Below are 24081 nucleotides of genomic sequence, written 5' to 3' on the forward strand. Positions count from 1 at the left end.
CCTTGCCACATCTCACTCTCTCTGTGTCAGGTTTGTCTGGGATTCCTTCGATGAAGGATGGCAGTGATCAGGAGTTGCTGTCACCCTGCTGGAAGCAACCCTAGGACAAGAGCCGTGCCCCCACAGCAGCTCTTGCTGGGGTCACGTTGTGCTGTGCTTTGTCTCCTCCGTAAGCTTGTGATTGAGGCAGTAGAGAAGTTCTTCCCTGTCCTTTGCAGCTGAAATGTACTTCAAGGAACTAAGTGAGACTATGTCCACACTAGGGCCCAGCTGTACTGCCCCTGCTCGGGGGCTGAGCAGAAAGGCAGGGTGGTTACAAGCCTCCTTGCCGCCCCTCCTGAGGGGCTGCCCATGCTGCCACGTCTCACACATTGCCCCTGCACTCGATTCACCTGGGAGGCCTCCTTCTGAGCAGCAAAGCATCAACCCGGGGCCCTCAGAGTGGGACAGCTCGTGCCAGTCAGCAACCTGACACAGCCAGGGCTCAGTCCGTAAGTGCTCGGTGCAAAGTGGGGTGCAGCTTAGAGCGTTTTTGGCAGGGGCCTGGTGTCTTCCAGCAGCCCCTGGCGTGTCCTGCAGCAGGGACTGGCTTCTTCTCCTCCAGTGCTGCCCTACACTCAGACAACAAGGTGAATGGGAAGAAGCCTTTTCCATCTCTTCTGGCCTCTCTGAGAGCAGGGGTGCTTTGAAAGAGAGCCCTCAGTACTTGGACACGGTTTCAAACTTCGGGCTTCCCCTTACCTCCCGTTCTGTCCACCATCCCCCTTCCCTTCATTCCAGATACGCGCAGAGCCTGTCAGGAAAGGGTTAAGTGCTGCTTACCCCAGCCAGCTTTGCGTATTTAAAGTGAGTAAAGGTTTAATTACCAAATGATGACAGTGTCATATGGTTTTGGTGATGGCGCGTGGCATTCGATGAATGCAGAAGAGGGGAGGATGTGAGAAAGACACTGAGTGGCAGTGGGGAAGCGAGGAAGCTAAAAATGCCAAAGACAGTAAAACATCTGTAATTTGCAATTCGCTAGTGTTCGCTGATTGCTCATGGATTAAAGATTAAAATCTATTCTCTGGCAGATGGGGGAGAGAGAGAGAGGAAATTCTTACGAGCATGTTTTGCATCTGCATTTCATTCTGCTCCTCTTTACAATAATCACGGATGAGGAAATAAACCCAGATCTGGGCTGGCAGGAGGCGGGGAAAGCACACAATATAGGCAGGACTCAGCGTGCTTCTCCTGCTCAGGAAATGCCAAGCAGAGAGGGGAAGGAGCTGACATCAGGAGTGCTCTTCTCGGTGCCTGGGACGCTGGTTTGGCTGCGCTAGGATGAATGTTCCCGCGAGGCTTGGAAGTGCCAAGAGCCAGAGCAAAGTCTTTCTTCTGGTCACCCCAATTCTGCACTGGGGGGTTTCTTTGATGGGAAGGGGACGTTAGCCATCTGTCCCGTCTCAAGGGATGCCTGAGTCTGGCTACAGTGTCCATGACGTGATGTTAACGCTCGCAGGCAAACAATACAAGTAGAAATAATGTTTGCAAGTATAAATCATTTTTATAACTTCAGCTAATCAGAATCTGTCCCTTTTATGGGCATGATGAGCTCTCTTTCTCCCTCGCTCTCTCTTTTTCCCTCTCTCTCATTCTGACTCTCACACAGGGTTTCTCAAGTGTGCAGGACATTAAAAGAAAAATGGATAATAAAACTGCAAATGCGGGGCTTGCTCCTGAGAGGTGCCGGGTACTCACGGCTCTGGTTGGCTTCGCTGAAGCCAGCTTTTGTGCTGAAACCCATGATCTGAAAGGCACCGGGCCACCCTAGGAGCCGCACAAATGGCAGCCTTGTGGAGGCTGGGGAGTGCTCCCCAGCCATGGACTGGAGCCAGCGATCTCCTGCGTGCGAAGTGTTTGGGCCGTGGAAATCCTGTTCCCTGGAGGGAACAAGGGTCACACCAAGTGATTAAGACAGCAGAAAGGACCTCAGAGCTCCTGGCCTTGGCCCAGTTCTTTGGGTGATGGCTTTGGTTGCCTGGAAAGACAACTTCTCCGTGCTCCAGTATAACCCAGCACAGACGGGGAACTGTAATTCATTTCTGCCCCAGCTGCCTCCCACTTCACGCAGGGCTGGCTTAGTTCCACCCAAACCAGCAGCTATTTCTGTGGCAGTAAGCTGCCACTGAACATTTATAAAACGTCTTGGGAGATGCTGCACAAAGGTGGCGATGGTACAGCCTCTGGATGAGGACAGTCATCCCTCAAACAGCATGCGTTGCCATAGCATTTATTACACGAGTGTACTTGTACATGAATTCCTTTTCGTGCACACACCTCCATCTGTATGCACGTATAGAGACACCTCTATGGGGCCCTGCAGACCTGGTCCTCACCCAATGACACCACGCACTCTTGGCATTCAAATATTACCCTTATTTTGGGTGCATGGAAATGGTAAGTTGAAAATGTGAAGTAGAACCAGGACTGGGCCAGGACTAGTTGGAATGGATGGATATTTGCAGTGAAACCGGGAGAAGAAAGTGGCCTAAACATCCTTGGAGTCCCCCACATCACGTCCCTCTTCCATGCTCATGCCTTGGTTGCATACTAGGTTGCAGTCCCCTGAAGTGCTGTATTCCTGCCCCTGAGCAGCCCCATATGGAGCCATGGGAGGCAGCTGGCTGTGCAGGGCAAAGCCACCCGTGACAGGAGGGGATGCTGCAGGCAAGGCCCTGCGCCGGCCCCTGCACCTGAGCGGCCTGATGGGCCTCACCTGCGCCTCCCACCCACACACCCTCTGCCCATTGGCCTGGGAGCTTTCATCACATCCCACCCCTGGCCCTTTCTCTGTTGGTTGGGGGTGCTTCTCCTCAGCCCTGTCCTGTGGAAGGATCTCAGACTGAGGTGTAGCTTGGTTCAGAGTGCTGTTGGCAGCACCATCTCATGCTGCTCCTGGCTGGGCTCCCTGGAAGGACACTGAACCTAATCCAACACTCTGTCTTGTCCAGGAACACTGATGGACCCCACTCTGGTAATGTTGTTTGGATGTTGGGAGCCTGCTCTAGTTGGTGAGTGTTGCCTGTGCTGTGGCTGGCTTTGCTTCCTAGCTAATCTGCTGCTGTGGAGCAGCCCTGCTCCTCCTCAGTGATGCTTTTCAACCCACCGTAACTGGAGTGCTGGGCTGATTTTTTATTCAGTTGTAGCTACAGTTCTTTTACTTAAATCATCCTTTTCCTGGTTAGTTGGAGATGTCCCTTGTCAGCAGTAGAATTTCTCCTTTCCCAGGTCTCCTAACAGTAGCTGCTTGCCTTCTGCCATGCATTTTCAGCTCTGCACCAACTGGCATGCTGTTCTTTCTCTTACCCCTGGTTTGGCCGTAGAGCCCAACACTAGCCCTCCAGGTTCCAAGTGACCACGTCTGTCAGAAAGCTTTCTGTCTGGGCAGGGGCTGCAGGGCTCTCTCTGCAGCTTTGCAGAAATCGTAGGGTTACAGTTGGCTTCTGTTAATCTTTAGGGATGGGAAAAGGTAAAATACAGAGCAGTATTACTGTGGGGCTGTAAATGTATCACCAAATATAAGCTGGAGCTGCCAGGGAAACGTAGCTGGGAAATGTGTTTTGGCTGAGCAGTGTATGCAGCTTGCCTATGGCTGCCGGGGGAACTTGGGGTTCTGCTTTGGGCTCTGCTTAGAGATGAGAGAATAAAATAGTTTAGAGATGTGGTGGGATGGGATTGGAAAGGTTCTGCCGGAGGAAAGTAGACAGGGCCAAGATACATCATCTGATAAAAGTCTTTGGTATGGGTGACAACTTGGGAAGTGCTGGGGCATTGTTTAAATCCTTACCAAAAACTTTGTTTTATATTCAGCTTCATATTTGGGTTTGATAAATAGGAAGGAAATTGTCAGAGAGAGAAATGAATGTGCACAGGAGGAGAAGAAACCAGTATGCATGGGCAAAAAAAAGGAAATGGCATTTGATTAAGAAGAGGAAAGTGATCTCTTTGAATTGGGTCGCTGCTGTTGGACCACTGGGAAAGCAGTGTCTCTGTTTGCAAGTGATCTGTTTCACCAAGCGAAAAAGATGAGGCAGAGCAGAAGAAAAGCTGAAGAAAGATCAATGGGAGGAGGGGGACAGCATGGCAGATTTAATTAATTACTGCATATTAAAATGTTTGTTTACAGTAACAAACAGCTACAAGAGGTCTGATGTTAATTAATTTACAGCATTTTTCACCAGTCCCTTTGCCGTTGCTGGCAGTCAAGGAGGTAACACGGTGGCAGGTAAGATAATGTCTCTTTGGGTTTGCAGCAGCCTCTCGGAGGTGAGCTGGGAAGGTAGCGCAGTGCTGACTGGCTGCCTCAGCAAGGCATGGCATGTGGGGAATCTCCTCCAGCTGGTGGGGGAGGCATCGTTCCCCAGCCCGGGGCATAGAGCTGGGGCATAGCTTGCATGCTGAGCTGTGTGATGGTGGCTGCCTGGTAAGGAGCCAGGCCTTGTGGGATGGGGTCTTGGTGTCCTCCTGGTTGTGCTGTAGGTGCAGGTGTGCTGCCAAACTGCAGCTAATTTCCCTGTTGCTGTGGGTCCTGCAGCCCCAAAGAGATCTGAGCAGCCTCTGGTATTCAGTGCTACAAAATCTAGCCTTTCTGGGGCTAGTGTGTAGGGAATCACGGTCTCTTCCGCATGTGGAAGTCTGGAGTGCTGTGTGTCCTACCCCAAAGGTGGCTGTGGTCAGTCTGCATGGGCATGTAGCAATCCTGGGCTAAGCTGGTAGTAGGGGAGATTATACCTGGAACAGGGCTTTGCATTTAAGTAGATACGATCCCAGGCATTTTCCTTCTAACAAATCAAAGTTCAGGCCCTGGGGAAATCTGCATGTGCGTGCCTCCACTCCAGCATGGCTTCTCTGCCTGACTGCCTCATGTTGTGCCCACCCTCCTGCCCTAGGTGGTCTTAGAGGGCACAGGAGGGATGGTTTTTGTGTACCATCTGTCTGTGGGCTAGATGCCTTCAACGTGTATGGAGAAGGTCTGTGTGAGCTCACCAGGTGGCCCAGGCCCTAAGCACAATGTGTGGGCTCTGCAAATGGAAGCAAAACCCAAAGGTTATTCAAAGCTCCACTGCACTGAAACACCTGGAGGCCTTAGCAGGGGTCTGGGAAGCCCCTTCATGCCCTGTGTAATGGCTGGGCAGGTAATTATGCATGGAGGGAGCAAGGCTGAGCTTGAAATCTGTGATCCTGGTTTCACTGGCGTTAATACTAGCGAAGTGGTGGTGGAGGTGTGGATCTCACACCTGGCTGGTTCCTCAGAGCTGGTGGAGCTGTGCTCCCTGCTCCTTACTGGGGAGCCCTCTGTAGATGCAGTTTGGTAGCTCGTTATGACCAGACTGGTAACACTGGGGAGAAGGAAGGTCTCCTTACACCACTCCTACCAACACTGAAGACCTCCAGGCTGAAACTCCAGCTGGGGTGAATCAGCCTGGTTTCCTGAGCTTCACTGAACCTCATTCAGGTTGGTGTTTGGACACTGTGCCTCTGCCTAACAGCTGCCTCAAGGGAAAGTCATCTTCCACTCCTGGAAGCTCCTTACCTGGGTTTCTGTGTGTGGCTGCAGGTGGGCTTTGTTCTCATCTCTGTACGGGCCTTTGCTGTAATCCCATAATTGATCTCTGCAGTGGCCCTGATATTGGCCCTGTCATTTTAATTGGCAGTTAACACTTGTAATTGGTCCTGACTGTATCCCTCTGGCAATTAGCTCTTGTCACGGTGGTTCAGTTCCAAGTCCTTGAGACCGGGTGTTAAGAGGTCCTAACACGGGCCTGCCCAGGCTGCCCCTTGCTGCTTGTAATTTGACCGGCTGTGATTTGGGCTGTGAGCTGCTCTGCTCCGCCCTGCTGGTGGCCGTGCCCTGATCTCAACATTGACACTCGGTTGTTGCACTTCTCCCTTGCACTGACGTCTGCAATCACGCCCCGTAGCAGAGAACCATAATGGTAATTGTGTGGTAATCCAGGAGGCAGCGGGGAGGTGTGCTGGGGCATGGGACCCAGGGAGTCTGGGCTAACTTCTGTTTGTGAAACACTCAGCCTGACTTCTGTGAGTGCAGGCAGGTGGCTTTAACAGGTGTGGGAGCCTCTTCGCATCCATGTCCTTCATGGCATTGAGTAACTTCTGCATCCCAAAGACAGAACAGTCTGCTGGGTTATGAAATGACAAGGGGCTTCTAGGTACTGAGCGTGGCAGGGTGAGAGCAGGTTCTCCTGTAAGTACCATCTTGTTTCAGAGATAAGCCTGCAAGGCAGCAAAACCTTTGCTGACGAATGATTTCTCAAACTGTTAACGGGCTGAACATCACTGAACATCTGGGGAAGACACCGGAGCAGCTGTTGCTGCTCTTTAACTTTCTGCTTTTCCTTTAACCAGAGAAGTGCTGGCAGGAGGCTAAGTGGAAAAAGTAGGCCCCAAATGGAGCGGCCAGGTAGCCCCTTGAATGAGATCAGTTGTGATAAGTGACCAATCATTTTGTAGGGTGATAATCATTTTGTAGGGTGCTCAAACACAGGAGGAGGTTGTCAGAGATGTCGTGGAGTCTCTGTCTTCGGTGACACTCAAAACCTGACAGGATGCAGCCCCGAGCAACCTCCTCCTGGCCTTGGTTTGAGCGGGAGGCTGGGCTAGATGGTCTCCTGGGGTCCTTTCCAACCTCATCTACTCTGCAATTTTGTGGGATGAAAGAATCAGAGGTGGAAGGAGATCCTGGAGGATCCTTCTGGCACAGGCACTGTGGGACACGGCCCTGAAGCTCTTCTGAGAACCTCCTGGAAGTCTTTGAGGTGGGGATCTTGGCGGCTTACTTGGAGCTTACTCCCTTTAACTAAACTAACACTCACAAATGACATATGAGAGCAGCGAGGAGACACTGTCCATCTCCTGGGCTCTGATTGCCAGCTGTGTTATAAAGCTCCCACACTGCTGTCTCGGAGCAGTGGTACACTTATTTACTTTCCCAGTGTGTTGGTATTTCACTTCACTTTTTTCCTGCCAGAGATAAGTGACTTCTTTAGTCCTGAATAATAAGTAAGTAAAATAAATGTGCAAGTTGAGTTGGTAATTCTGACTCCAACTTGAGACACACTGAAATCTCTCTGAGCAGAGTTTGTGTCAATTCTGGCTCATCAGGGTTGTAGTTGTGTTTTGTTGCCCAGTCTTTGCTTCTGCTGTTTTGCTCTTCAGGCTTCTAGTTAGTTCTAGACTGATCAGGCACCCACAGGATTGAGAGCTAACCCTGGCAGTAGCTGATATGCCGTGTGCTGAGGGTGCAGATGGAGGCCAGAAGTGGGCAGAAAGACCAGCCTGAAGGTCTGGGTTGTGAGGCTGCTTTAGGGATGAGAAGCCTTTTTCTGGAAGATCTCAAACTCACTAGGTAGGAGCTGAGGCTTGAAGGAAAATATGGGCCTGTATGGGCTCACCGTAAGATTCGGAGATTTGGTGGTGTTTTTATCACCTGAGAACACATCCAGAATATACCTGGTTTCAATCCCTGCACTGCAAGCTGTTGAAGCAGGAGCAGTGTGTTGGCACTGCTCAGTGCACACTGTAGTGGAGTGGGGACTTCACGGGAGCTGCTGGGTGCTGAGGTCAGCCTTTGAATGAACAACAGCATACGGGCATGGGCTGAGCCCAGATGGGCCTGACTGCCCAGTCGTGCCTGTATTGTGGCTGTGGGGTGTTCGTATGAAGCCAGTGAGCTGCACTGATCTGTATTAGTGGAGTATCTGGTGCTATGACTCCAGGAAGGTTGCTCCTGATTTACACCATGGGAAAGGTGACTGCAGACTTAGCAGGTACATCTGTGTGTGTTTGCTGTAGGCTGCTGCCTTCCCCCACTGCTTTAGAGTAGCTTACCAGTGTGTGTATATATATATATTTTAAACCTGTAAAGCCTCTAATTTGTCTTTAAGGAGCAAAGTAAATGTTATTTCACAAGGGGCATACAATACTCTCTTGATGGAGGTAGCTTGTATAAATCTGTAATAATAATACCAATAATAATTATTATTATTGGGTAATCTCCTGTTCAGGATTCTGGCTGCGCAGGCAGTTCCTCTGCATTTTGATAGCCTTGTGGCCAGTAAGAAAGCATTAAAAATGATGCAAGCATTTAGCATTTGTGAACTTAACTCTATAAACTTGATGGAGTGAAAAGAATCTTTTTGTTCTGTGCTGAGCTGAGAAATGTTCTGGCACTCTGGACACCTGCCATCTTCCCCCTACCGCCTCTTTTACGTCCTGCTGTGAATCTGCAGCATCTTCTGCAGTGGCAGCAGCTGGCAGGACTCAGGTGCCTTTATCTCCCTGGCAGCTTTCTGTACTTGTGCAGCACCTTGCAATACGCAGCCCGAGCTCCTGCATGTGGGGCTCCTTAGAGCACCAGCAATGAATATGATAAATAATAAAATCTGTCAACAAAGAACAACGTGACCCTGTAAATCATTGACAGCTAGAACAAGTGTTTTCTCTGTGGGAAATGTCTGTATTACTCTTTCATCTCTTTGTCTTTCTGATGCTGACTTCAGACAGTAGCCAAATTTGTGGGGTGCAGATGTCGGAGCAGGTCCACAACTGGTGTTGAGATGCTGGGGTGTTGGCGGGACCGCGCTGATCTCTGCTGTTGCAGTACAGCTCCCTTGGACAGCCTCCTGTAACACTACACTGGGTGTATAATTCTTGTAATCACTTAGTAGGCATGTTTCTGGGAGCGAGATCTGAGCCAAGGCAGAAATCTAATTCAGGATCTCAGGCGATCTTTCTTTCTCCTAACTGGTGGCCTTGGGCTCAGAGTGACTGACTCACACAAGGAAATGAGTGTGACCCGTACGGTGTTACTGCTATGTGTGCACGTAAGGGCAATTGAGTTGGCTGATATCTGATGAAATCACTGATGACTTTTTGGTGACCTCTGATGGAAAGGCCACGTCTGAGACTGGGAGATTTTTCCTGCACAGTGGTCTGTCATAAACAACAGCACCTCGTTGCGATATGCTGGCTCTGCAGGAAACAGCAGCAGTCCAGCATTTCCAACTTGTCTGAATGAAACTTGGAGGCCTGAACCTTTAGTTAGCTTACATCAGTGTAGCTCCCTGGAAAACAAGGGAGTTTTACTTATCTCCTCCAGCTGGTTCTTAAATATTCAACACCTAACCTTGGATTTTGCGGTATCCGTGTTTTTATCCTACCCCTGAATGGGTGTGCTGCTTATGCTAAGTTTTGAGTAGCAGAATGTTCTCAGTACTAGTAAATGCTCACTTAGAAGTCAAACCTTTATCTTTAAGGCTTGAAAATGTTGGTCAGAGCAACTCCCATGTCTGTTGCAGGTTTCTGGAGCCTGTATATATCTGATCTGTGTGCAATTCACACTAGTTAGTAGCAAGTGAAGAGAGAACTGGGTCACACAGTTGCTGGTTCAGCCCCAAATACAACTGCTGATGCTTAGGAAAAATCAGGCAGTGTAAAGAGATGAATTAGGAGAAGACTGAAACCTGTCCCTTCTGGTTCCCCGAAAAGGGGACAATGCACAAGCTTGGGGGCTGTGGATCACACAGTACAGAAAATAGGGAAGGGTTAGAAATGCCAGCCTGATAAACAGCAGGATTGACAAGAAGCCAGAAAACCGCATGAAACAGAATACATAACTCGCAGCCCATGGCCCACAACGCTGCTATCTTTCTTTACCAGTGAGTAGTCCTGCCCTGTCTCTGCTCTTTAGGTAGTTGACTTGTCTTTCACTTGGAAACTTTTTAATGCTGACAGTATTTATTTTTCTTCCCCCAGGAGCTGCCCTAACAGCCTTGTTTCCCACTGGTCCCATTGGAGCCTAATCCCAGCTCTGCTGCTGCTCTGTGGTCAGTCAGGACCCAGTTCTCCGGATGGCTGTGTGTGGTATGTGATCATCTCCTGTCCTTGCTCAGGCTTCTCTCTGGGTGCACTAGGATTAGGGAGGTGAGGAAGTGCTGATGGAAAGAGGGCTTGGGGTGAGTCTGCAGTTAAGGGAAAGGATTAAGCCCAGTTGGCTTCACAGATGCTGTAGTCACTGGTGTCATTAGAGGTTCTGGTTGACTTCCTTACATCTTTTGGGCTGCATCATCAGATGTTACAGGCCAAGTGAAGTAGGGTATAAGGCTTTCCACCAGCTAAGAGCTGGCCATCACTCTGCACAGCACCACTGCCACTGTGTGTGCTTCTGCCTGTCTGCACCTCCCCTGCTCTCTACCCTAGGACAGGCTGGCAGGTGTGGATGTGGCTCCCCTTTGGACACTGCGTACAATGAGCAGTCACAAAGCTCCAGTGGTAAAATGTGTTTTGAAAAGTCAGTGAATGTCTCTGAAAGGCCTCTTTCACATCCTGCGCTAACAAATGAAACTCCTCGTTCTATCAAAATAAGATTGATAACTCCTCTGTCATCTCACATCTAATATTCTGAATATTGAGAGAGGTGTGGGTTCCCCCTGAGACACCGGCCTTTTTGCGCATCTCCTCCTTCATCTCCAGAGAGCCTGTTTGGAAGGCATGGGGGGGTTGCAGGGGGAGAAAAAGGAAAGAAAGACTTGGGGTGGAGAAAAGGAGAAAAATGACAGGAGCTCTTTCCTTTTTTTCATTTCATCAGCAACGAGTTTCTCATTTCAGAGCCTGGCAAATGGAATTGTGCTTGTTCAGCCACAATGAATGATCCTCTTTCTCTAGCCATCCCTGTTCCTGCCCTGGCCTCCCCCCACCTCACTGAAATGAGGTGGCCCCTTGGGGCCACTGAAATAGGTTTCAAAAATTAAAATGTTCATGTTTTTATGGATGCTAGAAACAGTGAGCTGTTTCAGTTAAAACTTTTGAGAAGTCAAAATTGGGGGGGTGAGGGGGGAGGGAACAGAAAAACCAAGGGAACTCAAACCAACCTGAAGCAGATGTTTTTTCAATTTGCCATGAAGGGGCAATCCAGATATCTGTCTAAACACTTAACCATGGGTTACTTAAAGGAGGACAAGAAGAAAATAATTTCTGATCTCATTTCTCCCGTCCCTGTTCCTTCTTGCTCTCTGATGTTGTGAAAAGAAGCAGTAATGACACCGGGAGCAATTGTGGATGCCCAGAAATGTGATGCTGGACACATCTTGGCCAGTTGGAAACTGTCCTAGTTTAGTTCCCTCTGAAGGGGCTATCCCTGCTCAGCTTTCTGTTGGCCACTCAGCCTTCTTGCTGGGAAGTTTCCTGAGCCACAATTCGAAAGCTTCACTGGTGCACCCTCCTGTACCCTTGAGTGGTTTTATAGATAGGGCACAACTCGCTTCCTTGGCAGTAAGTTGGGGTGCCCTACTCCCCTTTACATAAAAGAAATATGTTGCCCAGAGATGGCTTGCAGCCTCTTGCACAGGAAAAACCTTTCTGCAGGCTGTGGCTCGGGGCAGATATTCATTGCGTGGCTCCCAGTAATTCACTGTATCTCAAGGGACCCATTGAGCTTATTTAACAAAGGTCAGCTAAATTTTCTAGGATCCTGCTGTGGAAGCAGTATCAGTAGAAACCTTATTTATCCTTGGCATCCAGCTCCTTGACTGCTCATTTCAAATGGCCGTGGTGGGATAAGCCCAGAGCTGGTGTGGTGGTGGTGGGCAGTGTCAGAGCGCCAGCATAAGCAGTCTGACAATGGGTGCCGGGCTGCGGCTGCACTGCCACTGGGCGTGTTGGTGTGCAGCACCTGGCCCGGCAGTGGGATGATGGTCGCTGCTCTCTGGCTAGCTGGGGGTAAGTCACCAAACACCTGAGGCCCTTTCGTGGCTCTCCTGGGACATGGGCAGGGTGCCTGCAGCAGACCTAAGTGCCAGATCTGAGAGCAGCAGCAGTGTCTCAAGCACAAGCAATTGTCTCTGGAGGAGGGAACAAACAGCTGCCTTTGGCACAGCTCTGGATCAACAGTCTCAGGGAGGGCAACTTCACCTCTAGGGTTTCCTTTTGCTGATGTGCCACAATGCTGGGATCTAGGGAGGGTGGGCACCATGGAAGCTTGATTGTGGCACTGCCAAGAGCTGGATGGGGAGAGAAACTCCTGCACTGATCACTTCCAAAGTTAGATTTCAGCCCTTTCTTCAACCCTGGGACCCTTTCCTGCTGTTAACACACTGGTGGGGTTTCCACCATGGAGGAGTAAAGCTTTCCTTGTGAGTTTGTCTGTGCCAAGAGAAAGGGCGGAGGGTGCAAAAATCATGGTCTCATCTAGCCATGAAATACTACATAGACTCTGAGCCAGATGCGATCTGTCTTTTGAAGGAGAAGGCTTCATGGTGGTTATCACCCCATTGTCATCCTGCTGCTATCTCAGGTAGGTGGTGCCTGGGCTAAATGTAGGAACCTGACTCACTGCGATTCAGTAGCCAAGTGCTTCCTGCACGTTTTTGCTGCTGTAAACCTTGCTATTTCTCCTCTGGTGCTCTTCCATCCCGTCTCTGTACAGGTGGTTTGTTTTCAAGCACTGACCCTTCAAAGGGTGAAAGTTATCTAAAGGTGCAGCTTGTATGGCAATGTGAAGGTCTGGTTTTGTTGTGATGAAAGCTGGGCCCCGTGTGCTTAGTACAGCCTTCTGCACTGGCCTTCCTACCTGCTCCAGGTCTCTGTGTCAGTGCAGGCAGCCCCAGGCCTGAATAGGGGACCAGAACTCTTCAAGAGAAAGGGCTTAAAATAAGAAAGTTCATCTGTGTGCAGACAGTCTTTCCTCTCTGATGAATTATTCTGTTTTATGACACAGTTTGGGATGCCTCCTGCAGCTCATGGGCTGCTTTATCTCTCCATCAGCAAAGAACAGATGCTCTCGGAGCACCGGGAAAGCCAAAGGAAAAATGAGTGAGTGACAGGAAGCGAGGAGAACGGGAGGCAGGAGAAATGCTTTTCCTTTTTTTCTTCACTTTCCCTTTCTTAGCCTCCCTGTGCTCTGCCTGCTCCCATCAAAGCCGCTGAAAATTGTTACCGACAGATCGAGTGTCTTCCAGTTTCTGTGTCAGGGAGTTTTGCCGATTCTCTGAACCATGCAAAAGAGGGGTCAGGCAAGAGAAGGAGAGAGCAAGAGAATGACCAATTCAGCACAGCTCTGGCTTTATCACTGATCTGGTCAGGTTCACTGGGTTTTAACTCTATGAGCCAGTCAGGCTTAGAAACTCACACCTTTGTTATCACCTTTCAAGAGGAGGGAGCGGGCAGTGTGAATTCTCTGGGGTCATCTCGAGAGGCAGGCCAGGGATCACTCCTGCAGCAGCCTGCCTTGCCCTCACCTTCCACAGCACGCCAGGCACTTGGATGCTCTCTGTCAAGACTGATCACTATTTATTATCCCACAGATCAGGGCAGGGACGGAGGCACGCTGGAGGAGATTTGGGGTCCTGCTTTGCCCTCCTGCCATGGCTTTGGGCAGGGAGGTGCACAAACTCGCCAGCACCAAGCACCCCTGCCATTTGGGTCTGGATCTGAACTGAGCTCTGAGGTGTTGGGACTGCTTTTGGTTCTTACCTGTGTTCCTGCAGTGGGCACAGAGGCTGTACCTGTGTGGGTCTAAAAGCAGGGACCACTCCCGCCTGTCCCTGTAACATTGCTCAAGTGAGACGCTTGGGCAATTTCTTCTCCTCCTCCTTATGGATCCTCCTTCTGCAAGTTGGAGCCTGGTAGCAGCAAGAGCTGGAGTGTCGCATGGGGAGCACGATATTGCAGCTCACAGTCACGTTGCTGGAGGCTTAGGTCTGATGGGGCTTGAGTGGAGGCTTGGGGAGTCTTTACTTAGTTGGAACAAAGTCTCTGCAGGCCCAGATTAGTTCATTAAAGCCTGGTATCTTGCTTCTGCTCACTGCTAAAGCTCTGATGTGTTGCTGATAACAGTGCTGAATGTGCAGGTCCTGAAAAAAGACATCTCCGCCTTTAGCAGATGCTCTTGTACCATCGCATCTGTCTGCAGTGTGGAGGGTTAGAGGCTGAAGTGGCATTGCTCAGTGGAGGAGAGGAGCTGTAAGCTGCTGGGACATCCTGTGCCTTCTGTGTGTGGTGGGGACCATCACGATCTTTGGGAGCATCTGTTCTCCTCTCCAGAAAGTCTGCTGTGACCCCTGTGCCCTAGGGATGCTACGAGAGCCGTGCCTGGTAGGGGTGCCAGCTCAGGGAGGACCTCAACCCCCCCCACACCACAGTGCTCTGTGTAGCTGTTAGCTGGGGGGGCAGGAGGGTGAGATAGCAAGGGGGGGGAGCAACGTGCATATCCTGGGGGGGCTTTGGCAAGGATGGTGCTGAACACAGAGGTTCAGAGCGATGTGTACAGACAGCAGCCGCAGGCCAAAGGGCCGGCTTTCCTGCTGGCCTGCGCCACTCCCTCACCCTGCGGAGAGCAAGATGCTGGCTGAGGAGTTGGTTGCTAGAGAGCCCCTTCTGCAAAGGAGCACATCTCCAGACCTCTCAGCTCCCTCCCTCCAGGCAGCTTGTCTGTGAAGGTTATGGGCACCACGGGGGGAGATGGAGCTTCTAGAGGTTCATACGGGTCTGCTCTGTGGCACAGGTGTTGCCCTAGTTTGATAGCAGGAGTTTCTGCTTGTGTTTAACTTTGCTTTAAGGCTTCTGGCGTGGTGTGGTGATGTGGCAGGAATTTAGGCACTGATAGGCAGTAGGGACCCTTGGGAATGTTGCTGCTGGAGCAGGGCAGAGCCCCAGATCAGGCTGTAGGTGCTCCACAGCCGAACAGCAGCCAGGACACTGCACTGCAGAGCTCTCAAAGGTGGAGCAGTGGGAAAAGTGGGTGTGATTTGGTCTGGATCAGCAACAAGCCTGGAAGAGGTCCCACACCAACTTCACCTGACTCTCTTGAAGCTCCTCATCTGTTTTCTCTGAAGCAAAGATTGTGTGGTGTTTGGAAGAGGTCTTTGTCTTGTGTGTGGCATTGCTGACCATTGACAACAGGAGGAAAGAGGTAGGTTCAGTACTTGGAGTGGAAAGTGCACGTGTTTGAGATGGGGGCTGTTAGATCCTCTGGGGATTTGAGAGACAAGCTTGGAGCAATTTCAAGTAGTTTGTTTCCCTTCCTGCATGGGTATCACCCTTGCTGTGGTCTTTTTTCTGATGGCTTCTGTGGTGCACTGCTAATTCCCAATGGTGCTACAAAGGTGTCCAGTGTCATAATTATGGAATATGTTGAAACTGAGTAGATGGCTTTTGATTTTTGACTTGGTATAGGCAGAACCAAGTGCAATTGAGTAATGAGTCTCTTAGTTTTGACTTCTTCAGAACCTGCAGAATGTACTTGGGTTGTATTTTCCAACTCGCTGTTCCCCATGACAAAAGCACAAAGCTAAAGCTGAAATTCTCGTCTACTCATGGGTCTCCAAGAGCTAAGGCTATAATACGCTTCACACTTAGTATTGTGTGTGAGATCTGGTAACTGCAGGGAAAAAAGTGTCAGCAAACATCCCATACCAGGCAAGCCTCAAGGCAGGTGAGATGCTGTGCAAGGCACGTAGATGTCAGGTCAGTTCCGTTGCCATCAGCTTTGTGTACCTCATGCTTTCTTCTGTGCTGAGACTGTTCTCACAGGGTTGTCCAAAAATTTCAGCTGGACTTGGCTTCTGAAATGCAGGTTTGATGTGTCAGGAGGGGCTGCTGAGCAATATGGGGAAGGAAACAAGGAGATGAGGAGCCTCTGGTTGGGAATCACCCACTTTTTGGTCCTGGAGGTGGCTTTGAAGGCTGATGTCTTCTGACTATGGGACCATGAGCAACAGCCACACTGTCCCTGGACAAGGTGCATCCGCGTGGCCTGGAGCCTCCTTTGGTAGAACAGCCCTAGCAGGGCTGGAAGGAGCGGGTACACAGCTGCCAGGAAGGGGAGACTGAGACCTGTGTTGTGGTACTCACGAGCCAGGGGAACTTTATTATACTGGCATTACAATTAGCAAAGGGTGTGTGTGTGCTGAAAGTGTGTGTGTGGGGAGGGGGAGTCAGGGAGGGGAAAGAGCTGGCGGTGATGGGAAGGAAGGGAGGGTGCCCTGACCTCTCCTCGTAGCCCTGACTGTGTCCCCATCTGAAGGTCTGGCATATCCACTCTCACTACTTAATGATAGTGACATTACCCATCCGCCCAGCATCGCGGGGCTTTTGTCTTCATTCAGGCAGAAATGAAGTTCTCCTGGGCGCACTTATCAATCACTGCAAAGCTCCAGCTGTTCCGGAGCCTTTGGATCGACTTCAACAGCCGTGCTTACAAATTGTCTCTGAATAGCACCGAGCTGAGACCCCCTTTTTTGTCATTGTCTTCCGACAAATGTTTTTTTTCGGCAGCCTTTCGCAGACGTTGCCGGCTGCCTTCTGCCGCGGTGATTGAAAACAGGCCTGTTTTGCATTCTCCTGCCGGAGTCCTGGGTTCAGGGAGCTGTCCCTGAGTGCCACTCCAGCGAGTGCCGTGCCAAAGACAATTACATGCATAGTTTTGCTGATTGCATTAAAATCATTAGAATGAAAGATTCTGAAATCGTACATTAAGGGGGGAAATTAGAAAAAGCTTCAGAGACAGACAGCAGCGTCCCCAAAGTGAGGGCAATACAATTAGCTCAAATTGTGTTACATACACACAGACTAGGAGTAGCTCCTGTAACAAATGACCTTATTATTGCTGCTCCCTCTCTCCCTTCATTCCTTTTTCTCTCCTTCACTCCCTTCTCATTCTCATTCCTTCTTTTTTCCCTTCTCAGAAACTTATTCTTTGTCCAGGACTGCCATTCTCCTCGTTCATCCCTTCCTCTTGCTCTTCTCCCCTTCTTTTGTCTCGAGGAGTGCCTGGGCAAGGTTGGTCATGGGATCCCTGGAGTGCAATACTTTGCTTCCAGAGCTGCTTTGCAGGCCATTTAGGAAGAAGTGACTAAGTGCAACCCCAGAAGTTAATTTTCAGCTGTGCAAGAAACTTTGCTCTCTGGGGGAACGAGGAAGTACACGACTCCAAAGGCTTTGTATGTGCACCAGCCATCAAGACGATGGAAGCAGCTGTCTAGCTGTACTCCCTATCCAGTGCCAGGAAGGAGACTAGTAACTATGCCTGAGGTGGGAAATCTTCCTGCACACCACAAACACGGGCACAGCAGGAGATGAAGAAAGCTTAATTCTGGAAGGGAGAGTGAGGATTCTTCAGCAAGAATTCCAGGTTGTCAAAATAAAAATAAAAATCCCATTGCATCAGGGTGTGTGGGCCAGAACCTAGACTAGACCCAGGGCTTTGGTTGGATGGTGATTTGAAGGAGAATATATGGCCAGCCTGACAAAAAGGGGAAGGAAGAGGATTACTGTATATACTGCAGAAAGAGGGGAAGAGGACTTCTGGGAAACAGCAAAGCTCATGTTGTACCTTAAGGAAGACCCCCAAGGATCTGGGGTCAGGGAAACACCTGAAAAAATCCAAAGGGAGCAAAGAGGCTGCCTTGTGGAAGAAGAGTGTGAACCACATGTGGATGCTGGAGACTGGACCTGCCCCAGAGGACATCTGTTATCCTGTCTGCACAATGCCAAGAAGCAGATGAAGGATTGTGGTCCTCCTTTGTGTGAGGATGGACTCCCAAGCATGTCATATGCATTGACCAAGGTCATCCATGGAACCTGTGTCAGGGTCTGAAACGCATTTTCCTCAGCAGGCAGTCAATATTTTAATTTGCAAGATAGTTGCTCTGTGTCACTCTGTACTGTGACACTATACAGCTTTACTGCTGGGGCTTGGGGTAGTTAGGATGTGAGCTGAGGTAGCTCCTGTTTCCAGTGTAACAGCTTGCAGCAACCTGTGTCAGCTGTGCCTGCCCCATCAGCTGTCCTGCTCTGCCTCTGGTGCCTCCAGTCACTGACAGCACAGCAATCGGTGACTCGGGGATACCTGGAGCTGAGGTGGTATCTGTGTTACCAGTGTGTTAATAACAATGGCTTGAAGCACTGTGCATAGACAAGGCACTGTCCAAACTTCATGTAAAATATGCTCACTTCCTTCATGAGATGAGTCTCAGATTAGATGTGATGCAGGGAAATAGGGCACTTAATTGTAGAGCGGGCTATGTAGAGGAGGAAGCAATAGGTTGGTAAGATAATAAGGCAGGGACTGTAGAAAGTATAAAAGACAATGGGAATTGAAGATAAAAAGGGGAAGAGGAAGAGAAGCAGAGGACATATTTACAGAGTGAATTGGGTAGAAGATCAGTTTGCCTTCATAAGGTGAACCGTAAGCGTGGGATGTGTGAGACAAAGGAGTCCGGGAGGTGAGAGACTGGGGGATGAAAAAGAATGGGTTGGATATGGGAGGGCAGCACATGTTGGAGATGGTTGGGACAGAGGTGGAGAAACCAGGCGGGAACGGAAATCAAATTAAGAAGATCTGTTAACAGACAAAGCAGAAAAATGCTGGTTCTAGTGGCTTTAAGGTGGAGAGGGTTTTGTGATTTAGGTAAGTGGAACTTGGGTGTTAGAAAAACAAGCAGAGATGCATGTCTGAGCAGTACAAAGAGTAAAGTAAAGGGAGACAGATGAGGGTGAGGAGAAAAGAGTCCAGTTTGCTGACAAGCCAAAAGGGATCTGGAGCTGCAGAGCAGAGGAACCAGGTGCCTTGTGGAGCACAAATATAGAGTTAAAAAAAAAAAAAGAAAAAGAAAACACTTGAAGAGAAGTGGGAAATGCATGCTAGCAAAGTGTGCATTTTCAATGACATACCAACAGCCAATACTCCTTTCAGCAGAAGACCTGACCAGTGGCAGCTGTCCCTTACGGGGATTTCTGCTGCTTTTGTTTCAGCTTAATTCACAGGAGGAACAACCAAGAGTCAGTGGGATTTGTCTCCATTGCCATTGCTCCCTTTGAAGGACCTTCCTCTTTCCCTTTCTTTGTGGATAGTTCTCTTCTTAGCAAACTGTTAGACTGTAAGGATTTCTGTGAAATTTTGACACTGCAAATTCCAATGTCTCCCTTTCTTTATTGAAAGTGAAGATGAACCTCTGCTCTTTCAGAGAGCAGTGAGAGGCATTCACTTGCACCAGCCTGTCCCTGCAGGTCAGAGCATTGTGTGCAGTCTACTTGTAGATAAAGTACCCAAAGATGGGTATGGGACTCAGCCTCCAAGGCACAGCAGCAGGAAGGTTAGACTGTGGATATAAGGTCATGTTGATAGTCAGATACTAACTTGCCAGCCACATTAATATTCAGCAAATGATATATAGCAGTACTTAGAGCAGTGCCATCAGAAGAGGCTCTCTGACTCTTCTGTGCTCTCTGGCCTGTGTCTTCCCTGTATCCTTATCACAATAGCTCTCCAAACACAGAGGTCTTGTCTTCCTCTCATCCAGTGCAGGTAGATCTCATAGGCTTTGCTGAGACTACACACACCTTTCTGGAAGGTACCTTCTTTCTACCAACATGAGAGATCTGAAAAGATCAGATTCCCTGAACAAAGTTAGCCTGTCTGAATGCCTGTCTACTCTTCCAGAGATCCCACTGCTATTTTTGATTAGGTTATAAAGATGACTGCCTTGTTCACTCAGAAGTGAGGGGAAGGTGTGGAAGGGTGTTGTCTAGAGTGTGTCGGGGTCAATGAGGGCCCGACTTGACCAACTTCAACAGGCTCTGGATCAGGCCTCTAATGACTGTTTGCATGTAGGCTGGTGTGAGTAGGCTGAGGAGGGATGTGGCCTATGGCAGGATCACTGCAGAGAAAGGATGGTGCTTTACTGGGGGTGGAAAATGGAATTGTCACCGTGGAATGAATGAATTGTACAGTTTCTCTTTTGTAACCCAGGGAATAATTAAGATAGATGGGTAGATGAATTAGCTGTCCTGCAAGGTCAAAAGTGGATTGCCTTATTACTCTATTATTTCACTGTTGTGGAACTATCACCACTAACGCCTTTTTCATGATATTTTGTACATCGCACCAAAAAAAAAAAAAAGGAAAAAAAGAAAAAAGGGGGGAGATACAAATTGATCGTTTGCTGGTGAAATCAGTCTTCGTCATCGCCAGCAGTGCTTGGATTAATGGGATTGAAGGCTGCTGGAGGTTCAGCCAGAGAGACGGGCGGAAAAACAAGAGAAATTGGTTTGTACCCCTGGGAATGGAATTGATGTGACTTGAACGGAGCTGCTGCGACAGTGGTGGCTGCTATGCTGTGATGCTGGTTTAAAAAAAAAAAAAAAAAAGGGAGATGGGAGAACAAAATAAATCCCTAGCTGGAATACTGGGTCATTACAAATGTGGATGGTAATCTTCTAGGGTATTTGGGAGGTCCAGAAGAGTACATTTGCTACAAGCCTTCAAGAAACAATAGAGCAGAGCTGTTTTGAAACACAGTTGCTTTCTGGTAGTCTTCCACTATTTCTGTGGGGTTTTAAAGATGAGGTTTGGGATGAGCAATAGAGACAGTAACTCCTGTTACTGGTGAATTCACTGGTGAATACTGCCCAATCTATGTAGCTGGTCATGGAGATCTTCTAGATGGGTAAAGACCATCATGTGGATGAGAGGAGACCAACAACAGACATGGTTTGTAGAATGAGAAAAGTGGGGGCATATCACTATAGGTCATTGTGTCTTTCACCTGACAGAGCAAGAAATATGCTGGAGAGGAAAGCCTGTATTTGTTTTTTCCATCTGCAGTGCCAAGAGGTGGCTCAGAAATGCTTGCTGTCTTCTGAGTTCCTTGCTTGGTTTCTAGTAAATAATGATTTGGAGAGGTCTAAACCCATGGAGGAAAGATTCCTCATTCTACTTAAGATGTCCCCCCTATGCTTGGCCTCATGGTTACAGCAGATCTCATCTTCCCCAGGCACCATGAGCAGCAGTGGAGGGAATCCATGTCTGTGTGCAGTCCCTGCCTACGTGTCCTCTCCTGTGCTCACCCAGGGTCAGCTGGCGATGGCAGAGCAGTGCGTGGTGAAGGGGAGATCTGGCAGATCTCTTCCTCAGTCAGAAATATTTTTTTTCCTACTGTCCTTTGGTCAACCCTGATGCCAGCTCCAAAGAAAATCAACTGTGAGATTCAAAAGAGTGAAATCAAGTGAATTATTTCTGAAATGCTCTGTATGTGGTTGAAGGTTCAAGATGCCACAGTGTTCAGCTGCCTCCTGTCCATGGGGATCAAACGGAGAGCAGAGATGGCTTTCTGACTCATGGCTGGCAAGGGAGCATTTTCTGTAAATGAGACTATTTGGGATAGAGTAGTGCGTGGGGCAAATTTCTTCTGATTTACTTTCCCTTCTTTCCTGGACTACACTCCTGATTATGAAAAGTGATGGTGTGATGTTGGCCGTGAGCTCTAGGGCAGTTGTCTGTCTTCTGTGCTTGGCGAGTTCTCCCATGGTGATGGTTAAATCACCTTCTTCCAATTTTACAAAGCCAGAGTAGCATAAAAATAGTATAAAAGTAGGATTATGGCAACAAAAGCCTAATACAACTGAGTTGTCCCTGTTCATCTCATCCAGGGTCTAATGAAGGCAATTTTGATCCCAAACAACTAGTGAAGTTTGGGGTTGTGGGCAGGGTCTTGGTGGAAAGTCTGAGCTTCCCCTTGGAGATATCTGGGGAACAACAAGAGATTTTTCATTCTTCTACGTAACACCATTAGCCTCATAGAGCATCAGTGGGGCAAAAAATGGACGAAGGAAGCATTTACAAGTAAATCCAGATAGGGCAGTGTACATCCGCAAACTCTTGGCATCTTGTACTTGGTTTTCTTCAGTGCTCAATATACAGATAGTCTGGGGATGGGAGGGCGGAGATCTGGGAAACTCCTTTTCCAGCACTGTGAACAGTACAGAAGCAAGACCTTGATGCAAAACATTACGGTGTTTGCATCAGGCAACTGGCTCTGCAGATAGTCAGGGTGAGCTGAGCCTATTTACTAGCAGGAAGAACAGCTGCCGCACAGGGCCACTGACGTTTTCTGCTCTCGGATCTGCACTGTGGCTCTTGCCTTCTGCTTTCCTGATGAGAGATCCTCGTGTGTCTGAGAGGGCAGGTCCTCCTCTCTGAACCATGCTCCATGCAGGCCGGAGGGAAGCGTGCTCTCTGAACTGTGCGTTGCTCTGCTGGGGAAGGAAATACTTTAACCCCTGTGTGCTTTAGGCTCACTTCTTATAGTTGTCTATCTGATTTGCATATTTGATTTTCCAGGGTGTCTATTGCTCCTGGTTTTGACCCAAACTACCTTTTATTTCCCTGCAATGCAACAGATCAAGGCACAGTGCTAAAAGAATACCAGCTACAGCTGTAACTTGTGCTAGTAACTATAGTTTTTAGTTAACTAAAAAGTATGCTTCAGTCTGGGAGTCGCAAAGCTGGTAGGCTGGAATGACTTGTTGGAATGAGGAATTGTTCAAAACCACGTGTGCTGGGGCACAGAGTGGAGCAGGAAATGGGAAGGTCCCCATCTAAGACGTGATTGATCCTGGAGCTACCCAGCATCTTCTTGTGCTTGTGCTTTTGGAGGAGACATTGGTACATGGGACGGTGTTCATCTCTAGATTCTATCTGTTATTGATGTCTCTGTCTCTGATTAGTTTTGGGTGATTAAAGAAGACAGCTGGTTTGTGTTCCAAATGAGGATATGGCATGCATTGACACCACATGGCTCTGTCTGCCTTTCAGCTGCAGTTACGAAAGCCAGAAGAATGGTTTTGAGATAGCTATGTGAGTTTTGCACGTTCACGTGTAACAAAATAAATTCCCACTGCTGCTTCTGTAGCTCTGATGTATCGTGCCTTCTTTTGCCCCTCATCCCTGACTTTTCTGAGACCGTCATCAAGCCAGGTGAATTGTTCTTGTTTTTGATGAAAACTGCATTCCTGACCAAAAGCAAAGATGCAAAATGTTCAGAATATTCTACTACTTAGATGCAAAGCAAGCTTTTTGTTTTTTACTTGTTTTGAGACTGACCTTACTTAAATACAACTTTAAAGAGCTGTGGAGAGAAAATGCAACACCAAAGTAAAGTACAAGGACAAGCTTAGAGTAAAGCAGAACAATTTTATTATACAACAACTCAAACAGTGCTCTGTTGCACTTTCATTTTTCCAAGGCAAAGTTACTGATCCTTGTTCTCTCCCTCCCTTTTTTCTCCTTAGCACACTAGGGTTTTTTTGTTTTTGTTTTTTTGCGAAAGTGATTTTACAGGTAAAATGTAATTAGGGCAAGAGCAAGCAGGTAGCATTAAGGAGCAGATCTGAATGAAGCTAATGGGCTGCTGTTATGTTCCTGTTCCGTTAGCTGATAAGAGTTCATTGTTGGGAATCCATAGATTTAAAACTATACCAGTGAAGACTTTTTTTTTTCTTTGAGACTTTCACTGTTTCAGCTTACTGTAATCAGCTATGCTCTACCCTTGGTGAAAATCAATGATTTACACGCACCATGACTGACTTTTTTCTTTAAAATAAGCCCTAATTTTCATCACTCCAGGATCCTTCTTCCTACAATGTTTGCATACTTTACTGCATGTATGAATTTGACCTATCAGTAATGGTGATGGTAGTTGTTGTTGTGGTCCTGCTAAATCAATGGATATTAATTAAGTTAAACCAACATGAGTGGAATAAAATGAACAGAAAATGTGTTGAAGATGTGGTTGTGCTCACAGCTGCACCTTTGAAAGCTGAAGCAGGCACTTTATCTACTAGGTTACAGTCTCTGGTTATCATCTATGGGAAATTAAAGGTATTATTTTTACCACCGGAGGGCTCCCATATTTTTCCATTAATGCAACAGAAACATACTGAAAATGACTAATACTTGGGTGATAAAAACCATGAAGTTCAGACAAAATGTTACCTACTTCACAGTAAGATCTGTACACACAGGACCTTCGAGAGAAATGAGGGGAACTGCTATATTGCAGGTTTGAGGGGGGGGGAAGAAAAGCAGGACAGATCGTGTGATGAATGGACTCTTATTTGGTGGTGATATCAAGCAAGCAGTGCTAAAAACATGGAGTTTTGCCGCTGCTGGGAAGCTCCAGATCCTTGACTGGGAACAAGGGGGGTGGCAGCAAATCAACGGGACTCTGTAAGGATAATGCAGAA

At 48.4% G+C, this 24081-nt stretch overlaps 1 long non-coding RNA gene across 3 annotated transcripts in view; it reads left to right on the forward strand.

The window, feature by feature from the left end:
* LOC110353763 (uncharacterized) overlaps positions 1-24081 on the forward strand; it is a 315225-nt gene that overhangs the window by 215610 nt on the left and 75534 nt on the right. For 2 of the 3 annotated variants that reach the window (XR_011810360.1, XR_011810362.1), the window contains one exon: positions 9817-9924. This is a non-coding gene — a long non-coding RNA (uncharacterized lncRNA). Of the gene's footprint in view, positions 1-2786; positions 2890-2993; positions 3054-9816; positions 9925-24081 lie in introns of those variants that run through there. The other variant, XR_011810361.1, reaches the window with a different exon arrangement.

Source organism: Anas platyrhynchos, chromosome 6 (assembly GCF_047663525.1).
Source record: "Anas platyrhynchos isolate ZD024472 breed Pekin duck chromosome 6, IASCAAS_PekinDuck_T2T, whole genome shotgun sequence".
NCBI lineage: Eukaryota > Metazoa > Chordata > Aves > Anseriformes > Anatidae > Anas > Anas platyrhynchos.